Source organism: Eucalyptus grandis, chromosome 9 (genome assembly GCF_016545825.1).
Source record: "Eucalyptus grandis isolate ANBG69807.140 chromosome 9, ASM1654582v1, whole genome shotgun sequence".
Lineage (NCBI taxonomy): Eukaryota > Viridiplantae > Streptophyta > Magnoliopsida > Myrtales > Myrtaceae > Eucalyptus > Eucalyptus grandis.
The window spans coordinates 5,384,201-5,400,604 of NC_052620.1; the positions used below are offsets into that span (position 1 = coordinate 5,384,201).

Consider the following 16,404-nt stretch of genomic DNA (forward strand, 5'->3'; position numbering starts at 1 on the left):
CACTAGAATTTCTAACTCTAGTCTCCAATGGAGTCACTACGCTATTGCGACCAATCTTTTTTGTCTAATGGGAGAAAAAAGACATAAATTTAGAGGTATCACCTAAAAAGCAAGCTTATGGCCCTTGATTATGTGTTCTCGATTAGGCGTGAGCTCTCTCAAGCCCCTATCTTGTGTAACATTGGGACTTTCAAAATTAAGTCAAATTGATGCTATGGGGATTTTCAAATAAGGAGTCGCAATTAGCATTTTGAAGTCGGTTAGAAACCAAATAAGATATGGATGTATACATCACTTTTAATGCAACTAGAGAATTTAGAGTTGAGAACTTGATTATATTAATTATCCAACTAGCGCCCTTTCAGTTATTAGACAACATTCTTGCTAATTATGTGTCCTAAGGTTCCATTCTTACCTAATGATTGTCTTTAAAAGACATTTGAAATCTTATTGTAAAGCCCTAATAGCTTGATAGCTTGTTAAATTTAGAGTTTATCAAAGATTCTTGCACATTTTTAAAGAAAACTATTAAGAATATTATTTCTAAGCTTTTTCCTGATTCTGTAAATACTTTTATGAAATAAATCAGAAAAATGGGTCCAGGTCGGGTCCCTGGATTAGGTCGGGACAAGACTGACCTGGTTCCGGCAATCCTCAGCCGGACTGGGTCTGACATGTGGGCCCAGTTCAACTTGAAATGCACCACCCCCCCGGCGAAAAAACCTAAAATTTTAACTTGGCCGAAAAAACTAAAGTAAGCCCTAACCTAGAATTATACTAAAGTGGCCCGAAGAAAAATTGAACAGGCTTGCTGTAAGTCGGCCAAACCAGCCAATCAGGCCCAACCTGGCACCGACTTGCCAATCCGGTGCGCGGCCTCTTCTCCTGTTGGCCAAGAGCTCTGCCTCCGCTTGGCCATCGTTCCTTGGCCGGCCTCAGCATAGCCGGCTAAGCATGCCTCTGGGCCGAAAACAAACAAAAACGACGGCGGCGGTGAAAATGTGGTGAAACGACCGTCACCTGGAACGCCAAACATCACAGAAACATCACAATAACATGAGATGCGCACGAACGACTCGATTTCGACTGCGGACGAGAAGACTAGATCTCATTGAGGCATTTCATCGAGCTGGTGGAGTGCGTTAACTGATCGTAAGGTTTTCAACTCAATTGGCATCAAACCCAGCTGGGACTCTTAAAAAAAAAAGAGCATAAAAACTAAAAACAACGATGCACGCAACAGTTAAGCGAAGGACGAATGGTGCCGGAGTTGGCGTAAGTCAAACGGCCACGAGCCCGGCTCGGACGTGCCCAAAAACAGGGCAAAAACAGAGCAAACAGAAAGAGTTACAGGTTCGGGCTTGAGACGTCGACCGGGAGGGGTCATCAAGTGGAGTTCGCACGCGGTTGATGTGTTGGCCGAGGCTCCCCCTCACTCGTCGTTCTGTCTCAGCTTTCACTCTCTGGGCCTCTATCTCTCTCTCTCTATCTCCCTTCACTCTCCCACTGGTTCAACCTCCAGAGCCCCCACGGTCTCGTTCACCCTCAGTTCTGTGTTTTTTCATCGCCCCTTTTGTCTCTTGGCCTCACTCCCTCTCAATCTCTCAATCTCTCCCTCGGCCTGCACTCTCCCTATCTGAGCCCCTCTCCCTTGACTCACTCGCTCTGTACCCTATTGGGAATAACGGATCCCCGAAAACCGGATTCGACACTAAATCGAACCCCTAAATCAATGCGGAAGCGAAGCCTGGGAAAAACAACATGTATCACCGATCCTAAAGCACACCACGGATTCGAGCGTACCTTTTAAGCCACAGATTAGACACCGACGCCGATAGAGGAAGAGAAACTTGGTCGTTGATCCGGTGAAGCAAATTCGCCTTCGCGCCTCCTTGTTTGCCTTTTTGGGAGAGAAAGCGAGAGAGAGAGAAGCGTGGAGGCGTACGTACGTTTTCTGTTTTTCCAAACGGTACGTTCTCTCTCTCTCTCTCCTCCTTTTTATATGTCCCTCCATCCACGGGCCCTATTCCCGTGGGCCGGGCTTTTTGGGCCCAACTTGGGCGGACGGGCCTTGAGCCCATTACATATAAACCATCATCTCCCACTCGCACATGGTGGGCCGAACAGGATTCTCTTTACCTCTTTTCAACATTTATACCGGTGAATAATCCGTGCGACCAGCATACTTTGAGAGCTCGTTGCTATACATCTGTTAGGAATATATAGCAACTCATAATGGGCGTCACACTCCAAGTAGACTTAGTATGCAGTACCCTAGATCGATCGGATCTCCTTTAAACAATGATATATATATATATATATATATATATATATATTGTATTCACAATTATAATTATCACAAAGACAGTCATAATTGGTCGACCAGTGAATACAAAACTACAATGTGATTTTGTAAAATCGATCTTCCTCTTTCCTTCAAACTCTCAATTTCAGTTCAACTTGCTTTTCTAGAAATGTCCCATTCGATCGAATCAACTCATGACCATTGGCAACATCCTAAGATAGCAAACACTAAATAGAAACATTGAGAATAAGTAAAATTCATGAGGGCACTAAAATTGAGGAACTCTTTTCCTCAAGAGTCTCACACGTCATAAAAGTTGAGATCAAACTTTTTGCCACTCTTATTGGTCGTCTTATGCATACGTAGTATGAAATACGTATTACGGTATTAACTCATTTCCCATGGAGCGCATGTCTACACTTTTCAATACCGTACAGATGATAGTTTAGACATACCCAATGTCTAACTTGAGTTCACGTATCTACTCTTTTACAAAATTCATCAGAACTCACATCTGGCATCTTAGACAGATAAAGTAAAATATATGGGATATTTTACTTTTTAGACATAGTAAGTATTATGTCATCATCTTAACACTCAGTTAAGGCGACATACGTATTTTAAGCTTGAGCTCTCGATTATCACCTAGATAATAAGCTTAAAAATAGTTTCATCTCTATTTATCACAAAGTAAATAGAGGCGATTACCCGTGTGAGTGGGCTAATCTTTTATCTATCCGACATACTTTCTCAACTTAAAGTAATGCACTGAGCATTAAGATGCATAAAGATCAAACAAACATTCATATGCATTAATAATGAAACAACACTAGTTCATAAATGTGAACAAATCAGGGAAATTACAATCCAGTACATCAGACTCTACGCAATCCTAGAGATTTTACATGACCACAAAACACATCTCTAGGTATTGGCTTTGTCATAGGATCTGCTACCATTCTATGCATAGATATGTACTGTAAGTTCACATCCTTTCGTGCAACCATATCCTTGACAAAGTTATACTTGGTATCTATATGTTTGGTCTTGCCATGATATTTTGGATCTTTGGTGTACGCTATAGCTGCTTGGCTATCATAGTTAACCAACAATGGATTTGCAGCTTTTTCAGTAACACCTAAAAGATCCAAAATCTCTTAAGCCAAACTCCTTTTTATCTTCGCCGCCGATAACGCCACGAACTCAGCTTCCATCGTGGATAAGGTTATGCACGTTTGCTTCTTACTACTCCATGATATGGCGCCATTGCTCGAAGAAAGCAAATCCCGAGGTAGATTTTCTTTCATCTAAATCTCCTCCCCAATCAGCATCTGAATAGCCTTCAAGTCGCGAGATCCTTTCCTTGGTAATTCAACTTGTAATCAGCAGTCCCTTCGGATACCTCGGTATTCTCTTAAGGTCTTCCAATGTCTTTGGACTGGATTGGATTGGTATCTACTCACCATTCCAACTGCAAAACATATGTCGGGTCTTGTACACATCATAGCGTACATCAAGCTCCCAACAGCACTTGCATAAGGAACATGTTTCATTTGTTCATTCTCTTGTGGAGTCCTTGGACACAGTCTATGGCTCAATCCTTCACCTTTTGCAATAGGAGTGTCTATGGGTTTACAATCCTGCATACGAAATCGTTCAAGAACCTTATTTATATAGGTTTCTTGCGAAAGAGACAACGATCTTTTCGAACGATCTCTTGAAATCTTAACTCCAAGAATGTATGCAGCCTCACCCATGTCCTTCATCTCAAAGTTGGAAGACAACCAACTCTTGACAGTCTTAACAAACTCCATATTGCTTCGGCAATTAGTATATCATCAACATATAATGATATGATCACAAATTGATCATTGGATCTTTTGATATATACACAATGATCATCATCAATCATTGTAAAATCATATGCCATTATGGTATTATGAAAACGTATATACCATTGTCTTGATGACTGCTTAAGACCATATATATATATATATATATATATATATATTTCTTCCTCTAATTCTCCATTGAGGAAAGCAGTCTTTACATCCATTTGATGTAACTCAAGATCCAGACTAGCCACTATTGCCAGAATAATGCGAATCGAGGTAAATCTCACTACAGGAGAAAACGTATCTTCATAATCAATTCCTTCTTGTTGATTATACCACTTCGCCACAAGGCGAGCCTTATGCCTTTCAATCGAGCCATCAGCCTTTCGCTTTATTTTGAGAACCCATTTGTTCCCAATAGCTCTGCGTCCTTTTGGCAGATCAACCAGTTCCCAGACTTGGTTTGATTTCATTGACTCCATTTCCTCTTCCATTGCATTAATCCATTTTTCCTTACTAGGGCAATTCAGAGCCTCATTAATATTTATTGGCTGATCCTCATCTTGTGGAGCAACCATAAAAGTTTCCCCTTCAATGTCAAAACGTCGACGAGGAATACTTTGGCGACTTGTTCGCCGTATGAGAGATTGTACACTTTGCACATCATTCCCCATCATGCTCCCACTTGGATTAGGTAATGATGATGTCGTCTCATCATGTGGTTGCAATTGAGAATGAGTTGAATTCAATTCATCACTTCTCATATTACTCCCACTTGGACGAACTCCACTAACATCATTATCCCGATCCAAGGTCTCAAATAGGAACGATCTTCCCTATTTCGCCCTTCTTAGAAATTCATCCTCTAGGAATGTGACATCTCGTGATTCAAACTCAGTTATACTCCCACTTTCCTGCTCACCTATGAACACATATCCTTTCGAGTGTTAAGAGTACCTTATGAAAATACTCTTCTTTCCTCTGGGACCTAATTTCCCAAATTTGTGAGAGGACTCATGTGTATAGGCAGCATAACCCCATGGCTTAAGAAAACTTAAGTCCGGTTTTCTACCTGTCCATAACTCATATGGAGTGGAAGTAACTGATTTGGAAGGCACACGGTTAAGTATATATGCAACAGTTAACAACGCATCACTCCAAAAGGTAACAGGTAAGTTAGCATGCGCCATCATGGACCTAACCATTTCCAGTAGGGTTCTGTTTCTTCTCTCCGCAACACCATTTTGTTGAGGAGTATATGGAATAGACAACTGTCTTTCTATTCCTTTTTCATCACATAATTTTCTGAACTCATCAGATAAATATTCTCGACCTCGATCGGATCTCAATGCTTTTATTTTCTTGTCTAATTGATTCTCTACCAGGTTCATAAACCTTTTAAAACAACTTATTACTTCAGATTTATGAGAAATCAAATAGACATATCTGAATCGAGTTTAATCATCAATAAAAGTGATGAAATAAACAGCCTCATGCCTTCCTTTCACATTCATTGGACCACAGACATCAGAATGGATTAAATGCAGAGGAAATTCAGCTCTTTTTCCTTTTCCAAATGGTTTCCTTGTCGTTTTCCCTTCTAGGCAATGCTTACATATGGACAAATCGACTTTTTCAATATTGCCCAACAAGCCCTCTTTGGCTTGTCTATTCATACGTTTGTTGGCCAATGTGACCAAGTCTAGCATGCCACACGTTCACATCATTATCATATTTATTGGGAGACGTGAGAAGGGAATAACAAACATTAGCATTAACATAATCAATATCTAATACAATAAAACCATCCAGAAAATAACCACAACCATAGTAATTTGTATCCAAAAACAAATTCACACATCTACTATAGAAGTTCATATTAAAACCTAATTTAACCAACACTAATACAGACACTAAATTTCGACGAATCTCCGGAGCATACAACACATCATGAAGGAAAAAAGTGCGTCCACCACGCATATTCAGTTGGCATGTGCCAATTCCTTTCATTTCAGCTCGGGAGTTGTTTCCACATAGATCCACTTAGTTCCGGTTGGTACTCGTCGAATTCCACGAAGGATCCTCTATCCTTTGCTACATGGTCCGTCGCTCCTGAATCCACAGTCCACAAAGGATTAGACTCAATTAAGAACACAGAACTCGACACAAAAACAAAGTTCTGAAAAGTACAAGGGGTGCATACCTTCTTTGGCTCACGACGGTGCCGAGCATAGTAACCCTTCTTGTCACGGTTGTAGCATTTCACCCTTGCAAGCTTTTTCATGTGAGGACGCTTCCCTCTTTCATGTTAGTTAAACTTGGGTTTCTTCCCCGAAGGACCTGCTTCTTCCTTGCCTTTCCCCTTATCAAACCGGTTAGGGCGCTTGCGCTTGCGGCTCAAGCTCCATTTGAGCTAGAACTAGCATGATAGAGTTCAGCATTCGGCTTAGCCGCCAACAGGCGATCCTCTTCCAGCTCAAGATGACGCATTGCATCCTCAAAGGTTTTGATATTTTCATTATGAGTCAGGTGCACCTTCATATGCTCCTAACTCTGAGGCAAGGAACGAATCACTACTTGCACTTGCTGCTCATCTGTGAGGACATGGCCAGCATCTTTCAACTCAGTTATCATGTTTGACATCTTTCTAAGATGTTGCTTCATGGTCTGACCATGAGGCTTCTTATAAGAGTCAAACCTGATAGTGAGCTGTCTCAGTCTAGTCACTAAAGTATGACCAAATCTAGCTGCCAATGCCTCCCACATTTCCTTGGCATTGTCAAAACGCCGAAACTCTCGCATGACGTCATTTTCCATGCTGCTCAGCAACGTGATGCGAGCTAGAGAGTTCTTTCTTTTCCACGCAGAAAAAGCTTCTTTGTCTCTTTTGTCTTTGTGCGGTGGTTCCCTCTTCGAGGTTCTACCATGGTTAGGTTAAGAGCCTCAAGTGCTTCTTGGTCTTCCAGCACATATTGGATTTTCATTTGCCAAATTTCATAGTTGTCACCATTGAGCTTTTCACCTTTGTTCAGCTCGGCAACTATGCTCTTTGTGGCTGAAGCCATTGATCTGAACAAATCAGACAAATATGGACGAATTATTAATGCCTATCATTTATGCATCCCTATTTACATAGACCCATCATATTAATGAATAATTTCAAGTAAGGCTTCAGAATCAAAAGGTCACTATGTTTCCAATCATCCTCCAAAATCCTAACTTAAAACTATCATCAATATAATTATCTTATGCAAAATCAATTCTATGAAGCTACAAAAACTTCTAAAACTACCCATGACTAATTACCCACAAGTAACCAGCAATAACAGAAAGCAACATATAATAGACATCCAATAAAATAATAATGCTTTCAATTAACACAATTAGGTAGTAATCATTACATAATATGTCCACAAATCACACTTAACATATATCAACCAATACAACTAATACCAAGTCGACACGAACCGAGAAAGATCCTCTTTTGTTCAATTTCTTGATCTTTTCCTTGAAACAATACAGTAATATTCATTTACAAAATCCATCACAATTTTCTTATAGGAAGCAGGCTCGTTGACATCCCATATGCGATTCAACACATCTTGCCATTCGGGTGGAAGAGTGTTTATGAAAAATCGCACCATCTCTCGATCTTTGTGACATAGGACGACCATTCCATATGACCTGTTGAATCTTCCCGTTGACTTCAAGGACATGATCAATTAAGTCACCTCTCTCCCATCGATGATTAGTCAGCTCAGCTATCAACTTAGACAGCCTATCCTTTTGTTCATCGGTAACTGCGCGAATAGGTGTGTGCAACCTCAGGTGACGCATTATTCCTGCAACAAATGCAGAACCAATAAGGGATCACATTATATTCCACATAGACTTAATTGAAAAAGAAACACATTCTTTTCCCCTTTTTTTTTTTGGTCAACGGTCAACAGTCGTCGGACTGGTTCGGGCGAACTGACGGCACGTGCCACACGCGTGCGCGGGATGACGTCACGCAGACGTCATCCGGCACATGTGGCGCGCGTGCCGACGTCCTCGGGTCGGGTCGGGTCAGGTCGGGTCAGGTCGTCGGTCGGGTCGCCGGCCGGTGACCGCCCGGCGAAACGTCGTCGTGCTGACGTCATCAATGACGTCACCCTAGCGGTTCCGATGTTAGGTGACGTCATGCGACGTTTAGCACGCGCCGGTCCGCGGACCGGCGCGTGTCGGTTCGCCGGCTGGTGGCGAGCACGCGTCGGTTCACCGGCCGACGGCGAGCACGCGCCGGTTCGCCGACCGGCGCGTGTGTCGCACGCGTTGGGCGAGCCAGCGCTTCCGTGCGCGTCGCGCCCACGCGCAGCGGCTTCCGGCCGCGCGTGTGGGTGCGTGCGGCGTCGCCCGGCGGCGCACGACGTATCGCCAGACTCCTCTCAATGTCGCATTTCTCTCCATGTGTTCAAAAAACGATTTCGACTTACGAAAACTCAGAAAAATGGCCGAACAACGCTCGGGTGTCGGGATTTCTCGCCCCAATCCGTACGACCGGATTGCTTTTGCGAAAAATCAATCAAAAATCGTCAAATAAGTCGGGAAAAGGTGAACTAGGGCTCGATACCAATGTTAGGAATAACGGATCCCCAAAAACCGGATTCGACACTAAATCGAACCCCTAAATCAATGTGGAAGCGAAGCCCGAGAAAAACAACACGTATCACCGATCCTAAAGCACACTACGGATTCGAGCGTACCTTTTAAGCTACAGATTAAACACCGACGCTGATAGAGGAAGAGAAACTTGGTCCTGTTGATCCGGTGAAGCAAATTCGCCTTCGCGCCTCACTGTTTGCCTCTTTGGGAGAGAAAGCGAGAGAGAGAGAAGCAGGGAGGCGTACGTACGTTTTCTGTTTTTCCAAACGGTACGTTCTCTCTCTCTCTCCTCCTTTTTATATGTCCCTCCATCCACGGGCCCTATTCCTGTGGGCTGGGCTTTTTGGGCCCAACTTGGGCGGACAGGCCTTGAGCCCATTACATAATCTCACTCCCCGACCTCCTTTGGCTCTCTCTCCCTTTTAATGCCACCGGCAGGCGCGCATGGCTCTTGACTGACAGCCTTGATTGATGCTGAAGCCCTGCCTCTGTGGCGCCGTATATAGTGTTGTCCTCAGAAAAACAAAGCTGTATATAGCAGTATAGGGATCTATTGAAGTGAAAAAGATCTTTTGAACTTGCCGCCTTCAACTCGGGTACTCCATCTTGTCAAATATCTGGAAATTTCTGCAGGTTTTCAGAAATCTTTTTCAGAGACTATTGAACCTTAACCAAGAAGTATTCAATTCGAGAATTCCCAGTTAGCTAGACTGTTCAACGTTCTCTCCCCTTTAGTAAGACTCCAATTAATAAAAGATCAGTCTCGCGCAGGATGGATTACTCTCAACGTTGCCTCTCAAAGAACTTTTTAGAAGAATTGTCTTCTTGATGCAGCAACCAAGCTTGAGGTGGGAAAAAGCTATTAGAAGTGGCTGCTGTACTAGCCCAGGTTCAGGGTGATATCTTAAGCTAATATGCCAAGCAGGCCTTACCATTGGTCTTGAGCAGCTGCTAAGTATGGAGAACTAGTTTTTGTCAGTTTCAAGTGCTTGGAAGGAGTTGAGGAACAAAAGCAGGAAACGGGGGGATTTGTCACTAGCTACTTCGTGTTTTCCGCGTGCTACAATGCAGAAGGCCCCATCATGTTCGGAAAATGCAAACGCGCTTGAAAGAAGTCAGATTTTGTTCACTATGCTAAGATAGGTTTCTAGTTAAAATGAAAATCGACGCCAAAAATCAAAAGAAAATGATCTGATAAATTTGTTTATTCTATGATTTGGGAGTTCTTAAACAAGTACAAATGTATTTGATAAGCAATATAATTACTTCCTTACAGCAAAAAAGCGGACAAATAACAGCTATTCACCTAGACTAGATTTCCAGAAGAGAGAAAAAGGAAGACAAAAGAAGAAGAAAGAGCTGGAATAGAGAGTAATCAATATAGCCCCGACCAAAACCGATTAACAATTTGTAAACCCCTGAGGTGTAAATCGCGTCATAACCCACTGAGGTGTTAGGCACATCGTAACCCACAGAGGGGTAAGGCATGCCGGTGGTGAGCAACCAAGTGCCGCCGGGGATCAAGTTCCCGATGGTGAACTTCGAAGCTTCCGTCATGCTTGTGATTACATGATAACCTGCCCATGTCACCCTATTTGCAGTCGATGACCCAGGACCCGTATTCATATACTCTCCATAGTACAGAGTGTCCAGGGCAAAGTCACCATCCCACTCCAACCACCCGGCCGAGTCAATTAGGCTATCAAGGTAAGTCATCATGAAAACAGTTTTTGAATATTTTTGCCACGGCCTCCCAAGGTATGTCTTCATGGAGTTTTGAACCAAATCCAAGTCTGAATCAGCGGTGACTTTGCAGTTGAGGATGGAGATGCCAGTGTTCTCGTTCGGGTCAATTCTGCCGTGTGCAGTGATGGTATTGACTCTGTTAGGAGGGTTTCTAACATAGATGTTACAATTCTGGAAAACGACTGCAGCATTTCCAAATATGAAGTCGGTGGTGCCATAGATATCGCATTCTTTGTAGAACTGTCGTTCAGAATGAACAAAAAGGGTGTCCTGATAACCTTCGAAGGCACATCAATAGAAAACTGAGAGGTTGGAGCTGGAACGCAAAGCAACCGCTTGGTGATTTGCGGCGCCGGCAGTGTTACGAAAAGTGATGTCTTGAGCAATGAATCCATCACCATCAACAGCTGAAACTCAAGATGAGAAACTATTAGCACGGGTACGTCTACCAGTTCATGTAATCTAAACCGGGAAGTATCTCAGCAAACTAAACATGGATCTCTAAATGTTTAATTTACGATCTCAGCAAACTAAACGTTGATAATCCTCCCCCTTTTTCTCTTTTCCTTTTCAGTATTTATACCGTATAAAATGCATAATATTATGAATAAATTACGTGATAAACTCACCAACAGTTGCTGAATTGAAGGTAGTAAATCCTCCAGCATTACTTTTGCTTCCAGTAATTATGGTCTTTCCAATACCATCACCCACAAAAGCAATGTTCTCCAATTTTGATCCAACTTCAACATTCTCTTCATACGTACCAGCCTTGATATAGATTATGAACCTCGCTGTATCAGATCGCATTGAAGCCACAGTTACAGCTTCGTTAATTGTCTTGTAGTTCCCAGAACTGTCTTGAGCCACCATGATATTGGCCGTAGATAGCGCGGGTGAAGACTGTAAGAGCTTCCGGTCGCTGGGCCTCACCCAAGTAGGGAACTCATTGGCGAAATTCGGGGTAGGGTAGGGCACATAATTTGCAGACAAAGTGTTGCTTATCAACTTGGAAATGTTATTCGACATCAAGGACAACATGTTGTCTAAGACGCCGAGCTCGAGAAACCCAGTTTGACAGGTCTGCAAGTTGGTCAAGGCGGTGCTAAGCCAGGTTTGCATGTCGTCTTGAGTGCACTGGCGATTGATGGTCCGGTTCAAGTGGTGGACCGTGTGCTCATAAAGCTTGAGGCAGTCAGCCCATGCGGCCTTCTCGTGTTCATCGCGGCACCTGGAGCCTAGCGAGTATATGTGGCTTTGGGCGAGCTGTGCTCTCTCAAGGGCGACTTGCATCGAGGAAATGGGATCTTCGCTTGAGAGGAGTTTGCTTTGGGTTGCGGGTTAAGAAGTACTCACAAGGTTGTGGGTAAGGCATTTTGCCACACCATAATTTTCCAACGCTAGAGGAAGAGCTAGAGGAAGAGCTAGAGATGGTTTGAGATAGCAAAAGAGGGAAACAGATGAGGATCATCACCTGATGAAAGCCCATTTTGATGGATTTTGCATATTGCCAAGTGGAATTAAGTGAAAGAGAAGTTAAGATCGGTGATGTTGAACTGGGGTGGTTCGGTCGCCTTGGGCTGGCCCCTTTATGTAGAAGTGAGGGCATATAGCAGTGACAAGAGAGAAGCAGCTACACACCTTCCATGGAACTTGCGTTTCAATATCATAGAATGTCCAACTGGTTGCGAAAAAGGTGTTGTGGAACACGCCGTTGACACAACGGACACAAATGTTACTTTTGTGAATCTATGGGATTAAATTGTCCAGCTATGCGCAATGAACTGTCCCTTTGGAATTTCCAGAGAATCAGATCGGATGTCTCATAGCTCGTGCCTAACATATTTAATTTTCTCCAAGACGACCATAAGCGGAAAGGCCTATGAACGTCTCCCGAGAACGCTCCTATGCTTCTTTTGTTGTCCTTTTGATAGAAAAATTCAATGATTGCGTCATTTAATGTTATTAATATCCATGTACTTGCACGTGCATGTGGATGTGTCGGTCGATTCCGTGCGAGAGTTAGATTTCTCCGTAGCTCGGACTTTGACTCCGACGACTCGGGGGCTCTTCACGGGCAGCTTCTTGGACTCAAGGAACACTCCACATTGTTGCCCGGCCGGTCAAGAGAAGGAGGGATCTCGAAGGTCAATTCGGCCTCCAGAAAGTGCAGCAGAAACTCTTTGTCTAGTCATCTGCGGAAAATCAAACTTTCCCTGGGTGGGAAAAGCAGGTCAATTTTGTCTTCATCGGTGAGTTCCACGCTTCTTCTTCGTCTACCGAACACTCCGTACTTGCAGACACTCCAAGAACAGCGCACACTCGCAACTTCCTCTCCACCGCCGCTGAGCACGCCGGCCAAGCCTATGCCTTCCACCGGAAAGAGTTCAGACACTCCAAAAGAACTTCCGTTCGACTGGTTTCGGTCAATGCAAGCCGACTTATTTCCTATTAGACATGATCACTCTTCTTGAGGCGAACAGTTGCATTAACTCGCCTCTATCTTGCCAACGCTTTTCAACGACGGTTTTACCAGGAGAGGGGATCTTTTCCTTGGTTCCGGATAAGCTTGATCATCTTAATCCATTTTATGCCTCATCTAATTCGAAGTCGAATCCTCAACAAGACAGAGCTATAGAGCGCAGTAGTGGGAGATACTGAAGCAAAAAGTTCTCCTGAACTTGATCTTTTCAACTCGGGTGTTCTGTCCTGTCTTATATATGGGGGCATTGGGGGATTTCTGCTGGTTTTCGGCAAGCTTTCTTGGAGACTATTGAACCGTAACCGAGGAGAATTCAATCCCAGAATTCTTAGCTAACTAGACTGTTCCCATTAATGAAAATAAGGTCTTGCGAGGAACAGATAAGTCGTGATGTTGCCTCTTAGAGAATTATTAAGAAGAATTGTGTTCTTGATGCTGCAATACTAAATCCGATCTAAAGTTGAGAAAGGCTATTAGAAGTGGTTGCTGTACTAGGCCAAAGTCAGGGTGAAATATGAAGGTGATACGCCAATCAGGCCTGACTATTTATCTTCAGTAGCTGCTAAAAATGGAGAACTAGTAGTCAATTTCAAGTGCTGGTTGTGGAACAAAAGCATGAAACAGTTGACTGTTGTAGGCTACTTCAGGCTTAGCGGGTGGTACAACGCAGAAGGCGCAATCCTGTTCAGAAAGTCTGATAATATGACGATCCATGGACGAGGGACACGGATGCCAATCGCTTGAAAGAATTCGATTTGTTCACGATGTTAAGATAGGCTATTAGTTGAGATGAAAATTGATGCCGAAAATTAAAAGAATTTTATGGTTTTGTCAACTTTTTTATTGTTCTTTGAATTCGGAGTTTTTAAACAATCTGAGATATTCTTTGCTTGAGCAGTAAAATTACTTCCTTGCAGCAAAGAAGCGGGGAAAGAAAAAAAGAATTGGACTAGAGAGTGCCCGCTATAACTTCCAATAAAATTGATGAATTTTTAACCCACAGAGGTGCAAGACACGCCAGTGGCGGGCAACCAAGAGCTGCCGGCAATGAAGTTCCCAATAGTGAATTTCGAAACCTCCATCTTGCTTGTGACGATGGTGACTTACCTAAGGACTAGAGGTGGCAAAATGTTCATATATGGGTTACTTGTTTTTTGAAAAAGTTAGTTAAATGGGTTTAACAACTAAAGATTTAAGATAAGTGGGTCTTAAGTAAGTTTTAAGTGGGTTTTAAATGGGTTGGATTTAGAACCCATTTTCACCCAAAACCTCACAATATCTCTCTTCTCTATTTAACTTTACAAAAATATGTTTTTATAAAAGCTGAAATTATAATTAATTTTTTATTTTTATTTTGTTTTCTTTTTTCTTTCATTTTTTTTCTTTCTTCTTCCTCCGATTGCTGACCATCATTGTCGGCTACCGGCCAGTGAACCTTGAGCTTGCCGGATTTGGCAAGGCTCGAGTCTTGCTAGATCCCGAGGGCGAGCTCGAGCTTGTTGGGGTCGGGTGAGGTTGAGCTTCTTGGATCCGGCAAGCCTCGAGCTCGGTTGGTGTCGGCGAGCCGGGTGAGCTCGAGAATTGCCGGTGGGCTGGTCACTAGCCGTCGTCGTGGCCGGTGGCCGGCCAAAGAAGAAGGACAAAAAGAAAAAAGAAAAAGAAAATTAAAAATTAAAAATTATATTAAAAAAACAAAAAACAATTAAAAAATTAAATTTTTAAAAAATAAAAAATAATTAAAATCTGATTTTTTAAATAAATATTTTAAAAATTATAAAAAATGTCAATTAAATTTGTGTTGTATAAAACTATTTTAGCAATACCATTTATATATATATATATATGTATATATAAGAAATAAGCTTTCTTAAGTTTATTTAAATAAGTCGGGTATGATTTAGGTATGGGTCAGGTTGGGTATGGGTCAAAAATTTTACATTGCAATAAATTGATCATGAACGGGTTAAATGGATCGATTTGGGTTGGACTATTTATGACTTGACCCAAACCCAACCTGATCCACCCGTTCAACAGGTCTACCAAGGACCTTATTTTGGTCAATGACCTGAGGCCCATGTTCATATACTTTCCATAGTAAAGAGTCTTTAAGGGTAAGGTCACTGTCCTGCTGTCTAGCTAAGTCAATTAGACTATCAAGCTAAGTCTTCATGAAAACAATTTTTAATTCTTCAAGGCCTCTACAGGGACGTCTTCACGGAACTTTAGACTAATGTCAAGTCTGAAGCTACAATGACTATACACTTGTGGGCAGAGATGCGGTTATTATGATTGGGGTTAGTCTGGCCCTATGCAATGACGATATTGACCTTGTTAGGACGGTTTCTTGCACAAATGTTGTAGTTCTGGAAATCAATGGTAGGATTTCTAAAGATGAAGTAAACGGTGCCTTGATATCGCACTCTCTATATAACTATTGCTCGGAATGAACAAAAAGGGTGTTTTGATAACCCCAAAGCCAGATTGACAAAAGACTGAGAAGAGCAACTGCTTGGCATGGAAAGTGATTTGTCACCAAAAATAGTTGAGACACAAGATGAGAGAGATTATTAGCATGCGTGTGTCTACTTGTACGTGTAATCTAAAGGGAAAAGTATCCGCATGAACTAAACACGGACCTCTCCGTGCTTGTTTTACTGCCTCATATTAGAAATACAACCATTTTCTCTAATTCTTGCGTTCATGATCTGGACCCACTTCATGTAATAATTATATGAACTGAAAGAATCGGACTATTCGTAAAATCAGTATCATTGCATTCTTTAGCAATCCAAAGGCAACTTTAATCATAAGATTCATTTGTCATGGGCAAAAACCGTCACGTCGAAGTTGGTGTCCTGGGTTGAATTCTCTATCCTGAAACCGTCCTAGGCTATGATCCTATGTAGGGTGACGAAAGAAGCTGCTAGATTTAGTGACGCTTATGGTGACGGAAAATCGGTGCTTTTCTGACTAATCATCAAAGCTGCCCCAACTTTCCAGGGATGGGGTTGGTCACGAGATTATCGAGCCTTAAGTCGCTGTTTGATAGATATTTAATGTTTTAGGAATCCTATGGGGAGAATTCGTCAGCAGATGGAACTGTTTAAGATCAATTAATTAGGTTGACTTAAGTTTCAATCAGCCATAGGATAGTTCTAGGAAATTAAGCTGCCTTACTTTTCCATCTTGAGTACCCCTCCGATAAAAATAAATAAATAATTATGCATTTCTTTCTTGATTACTCTAAAAATCTGGTCATTAAAAACATGGTATGGTCTTTTAATTGGTCATCGAATCGACTTTCAGGCGGATCTAAATTTGGCCATGAAAAACACTTTTACTTCCGGTAATTATGATTATTCCAATACCATCATCCGCAAACACAATGTTTC

At 42.3% G+C, this 16,404-nt stretch overlaps 1 pseudogene; it reads right to left on the reverse strand.

Moving 5' to 3' along the window:
• Nucleotides 1–835: 835 nt before the first annotated feature.
• On the reverse strand, nt 836–12,019 carry LOC120288356 (annotated as a pseudogene).
• Between the last annotated feature and the right edge of the window lie 4,385 nt (nt 12,020–16,404).